This window comes from Lycium barbarum, chromosome 10 (assembly GCF_019175385.1).
Source record: "Lycium barbarum isolate Lr01 chromosome 10, ASM1917538v2, whole genome shotgun sequence".
In the NCBI taxonomy this organism is placed as follows: domain Eukaryota; kingdom Viridiplantae; phylum Streptophyta; class Magnoliopsida; order Solanales; family Solanaceae; genus Lycium; species Lycium barbarum.
In genome coordinates, this window is record NC_083346.1 from 31,067,890 (window position 1) to 31,072,701 (window position 4,812).

Genomic DNA, 4,812 nt, shown 5'->3' on the forward strand with positions numbered 1-4,812 from the left:
ACTATGCCTCTGTGGGCGCACAATATGCGTTCTCTCAATGATAATCATGCTCATATATATAAATATAGGTCATAGCGCTGAGGAACGTTCAGCCCAATCCATATCCCATATAATAGTAATGCCGAGGAACGTACGACCCGATCCATATATCATATAATAATAATGCCAAGGAACGTACAGCCCTATCCATATATCATATAATAATAATGTCGAGGAACGTACGACCCGATCCATATATCATATAATAATGTCGAGGAGTGTACGGCCAGATCCATACATCATATAATAGTAATGCCGAGGAACGTACGGCCCGATCCATATATCATCATTAAGGTGCACCAGCTGATCAGGTGGTAAATGCGTATATAACGCCTATCTATTTTCCATACCCCATATACACATAATACTTGCGTATATAATGCCTTCTGGTCACGGGTCTATATATACATACATGAATGTAATGCATGAATAACTGTATACATAAAACTGGACCCATGAACAGAAGGAGCAATCATAAACGGGGTACATGAATCATCAAAGACTGAAGTACTCCTAATGATTCTAAGAGTAGAGTAATATGGAAGCTCGCTTACTCATTTGTCGGTTCATATTGTAAGATCATACCAAAAGAAGGAAATGATAGCCTTAACATACCTTGAAGTATACCCAATTGTCCAACTTCTACCTCTCGAACTTGCAAGTCTATAATTAAGATAACATAGGCCTTAATTAGACTATTTTCCTCGCTTACTAACCATTTTTTAATACATATAGAGCTTAACGAATTATGGACAACATTTCCCTTGTAAGCTCACCAGCCCTTCGACTTCCCATTCAATCGAACATCAACCACAATACCCACAACACAATGACAACACATACATATATATCCAAATATACTTAAACCCCTTTCCAGTCATTTCTCAAATTAACCCCAAATCACTATATTACCCTTCATCAACTTACCACCTCCATACGTATCCTCTCTTTACTTAAAATCACTAAAACTATTGATAATAAACTCAAATACAAGGGTACAAATCATTTACATACCTTGAGGGGTCTAATATTCCAAGGATAAACTTCAACTCCAACTCCCGAAGCTTCACAACCTTGAAGAAACCTTAGAATCAACCTTCTTCTTTACAAGCTTGGGTTTACGAGGGTTCGGATCTTGCCAAAACTCCACTAATATGGTATAAAATGTTGGGAGAGAAAATATTAGAGTTTTCTATGACTTTGAATGGAGGAAAATGAGAAATAAGTAGTGGGTCTTATATTTATACTAGGATATAAAAAGGCTACAGCAGTGCGGTTCGACGACCTGTACCTGCAGATGCAAGGCTATGGAACCCTGTCGACGCTGCACAACGACGGTTCATCGACCATGTCGATGACCCGTCAACGATGACTGGTGTCTGCAGCTTTTCTCAAGGTCAGCTCAGATCGCGTCGATTCGATTCGTTCAACTTCTAAATCTGTAAATTGCCAGGAATACCTACTGGTACCTTTGTACACGGGGTAAGACACTTTATATCTCCAAAACTCGGACACGAGTTTCAATTCCGAGGGTATACCCGACTATGAAACCGTAGGTTCAGCTATGATGAGAACGGGAGGCGTAACAGTGTGGGGCGATTATTATTGTTGTTGTTATTGTAGCCCTGTGAGACATTATATATTTTGGGTTGTTGTGACAGGATGGCAGTGGTACAGTAACGGGGGAAACTCTGGCAAATTTTTTGTAAAATCCCTAAGATTTTAACATTCGAGGACGAATGTTCTTAAGGGGGGAGAACGTTATACCCCGTATTTTGTACGCTGAGTTTAGTCGTAAGATAGCCAACGTGAAGTTAGTAAGTGAGGCTATGGTCAAGGTTATAATATATTCTACATGACTATTCCACGTATGCGGGAGTTTAGGTTATGCACAACAAGTATCGAGAAGATTAGAGGCAGAACGAACCAGAAAATCTTAGTATAGTAACTGAGCAACTCAACAGCTACGAGTCAATAGACCGTCGACAGGTTGACGAACCGTCAACCTGCACTGTCGAACAACTCTCTGAGAATCAGAGGCTGCCATCATTCGACGGTTGCTAGTCAACGAACCGTCGACCTTGCCGTCGAATTGCAGGCGGTGAAATTTTTTCTCTCTCCTAAAAATAAAATAGCCCACGACTTGGGTCATTTATTTTCATCCAAAAACAAAATCCTCTAGACTCTTCAAGGTCTCTCCACCTCCTCTACTCATCCATACACATCCTAAGCAAATTTCAAGTGGAAATCAAGCTTTGGAACCCTAAGTTAGTTCATGGATGATGATGATCCTTGCTCTTAGTTAAATTTATGGTGGTTTTGGTTTGGAACAAGGCGGGTGAGTTAGGGTTCTTCAAGATTAAGATATGTCCTCTCTTTATTTCTTATATTGAGTTGATTTGGTGTTTAGTATGTTATAAAGATGAAGGAAATTGTGGTAGGAAAAGTTATGAGACATATGTTATAGTTGTTGATTATGAATGAAATTTGGAAGGAAGTTATGGATTGTTTTAGGTGTAAATTGTATATAATTTCTTAAATATGGAATTGTTGACATTTTTGTTGGTATTGTAGATGCTGTTATTGTTGTTGGGAGTTGATTTAGAATTTTGTGGAAGTAGATGGAATAGGGGAAGTGTTGCCCAAATTTCGTTAGCTCATTAGTTACTCTAGTTTGAACTTAGGAGTGTTTCCAAGACTTAACCTCAGTATGAATCCTCTTGAATGTAGATTTGCGAGCATGGGAGCAAAACGTTAAGTAGTTAAGGAGGCTAAAAGGTATGTTAAGGCTAACCCTTTCTTTCTTAAGGCATGATTCCTTTGTTGTGAACCTACACACGATATCCATAATATCCTTATTCCTAAAAATGCTAGAAGTTCATGATTCTCAAGGTTCTTATGATATTATTGATAAATGTTCTTCATGATGATGATGCGTTTATTTCTAGAGATACCGAAGCTTATAGTTCTTGATGTTCTCATGATATTACTGAGCTTGTTCCATGATTATTGATTTTATTCATTGTTGTTGATCTCACCTTATGGCAGTTGTTCTTCCAAGGTGAGATATAGCGATGATGATGATTCCATAATAGAAATCAGAGATTTACCTACCTTACGTCACTTTGAGCCGCGCTATAGTCGACCGGGTACGACACGTAGATATGCACACCACTGCAGTGGGTACGTTATGATGTTACCCCGGACACAGGATGCCCCAGACACGGGATGATATGATTTATGGATTGGGCTGCACATTCTGCAGCACTAACACTTATATTACATATGTATGAAAAATGTTTTTTTTTTTTTTTTTTAGAAAAAAAAAGCTAAGCATGTATGATATCCACCCTAAGAGGCAATCAGATGTACAAGCTATTTTTCCTATCTCATGCTTCTTTCATACTTTTATTATGTTGTTATTCATGCCTTACATACTCAGTACATTATTCGTACTGACGTTCTTTTTGTTTATGGACGCTGCGTTCATGCCCCCAGGTAGGCAGGGAGACAGACCAGACCCCTAGGTTGCTTCATCAGCGTTCGCACAAGAGCTCTCCATTTGTTCTGGAGCTACAGTTTAATCAGTACTATTCTTTTGTGTACATATGGGCATGGAGGGGCCCTGTCCCGTCCCTATGATTTTATGCATTTCACGTTGAGGTTCGTAGACAGATGTATATAGTTAGATGTTTTGTAGCCTCATCGGTTCATATTTTGTATATCATTTTTGGCAGCCTTGTCGGTTGTACATATGGGCGTAGTTGATGATGTTTATATAGACACGCATATATTTAATGAACTTATGTCTCTTCAGTTTGATGTAATTATGAGTTAGCCATGTGGCCTACCTATATATGACTATAAGAAGTATGCCGAGTGGTGCTCGTTAGGTTAGCTCTGGGTGCTCATCATGGCCCTCCAGTTGGGTCGTGACATGCATGATGGTGTGTACTATGTGATTAAATTTCAGAGTAAGGAGAATTTGAATGAGATAATGTTCTCAGGACCTCATATCGTTAATAATCGACCCATTATGATAAAAAAAAATAGACAACACACTTTGATTTCCATAAGGAGTTTATGACTGAAGTTCCTTTATGGGTGACTTTTCCCAACTTGCCCATGAACTATTGGAGCTGTGACTTATTGCTAGGATTGCCAGTGCAGTATACAACCTATATTTGTTGTTGCATATACAGCAAAGCAGGCTATGATCTCTTGTGTTAGGGTATTGGTTGAGGTCAATAGTACTACATAACTATCAGAGGAGGTGATAGTAATGGATCCAAATGGTAGACAATTTGAACAAAAAGTGTGGTTTGATTGGAAGCCTGATTACTGCCCAGAGTGCCTTAAAATTAGGCGTATTTGTGAACTAAAGCCGGTGATATAATAGAAGCCCATACCACCAAACCTAAGAAACAGAAAATAAGAAGGTAGCTAAGCTTGTGTAGAAATGGGTGAAGGGAACTACAAATGAAGCTTCCGCTAGCATGACTGTGGCACAGCCTGTTGCAAGTGAGAATGGTGATAAATAAGTAAAAGACTTAACAGTGGGCTCAAAAGGAACTAGCTCAGGACATTGTTGACAGGCCTAATACTTATGTAGAGGGTCGAGTAAGTCTTGATAGAAAGAAAAGCTCATGATCAAATAGTGGGGTTGAGTTTGGAGGATTTTCTAGTCCTCAAGCCCACACCTATAAAGAAGGGATTGGGTGCACTGAGGATATGAAGTGCATAGGTTAAAACATACTGCCCACAGATAGAGGC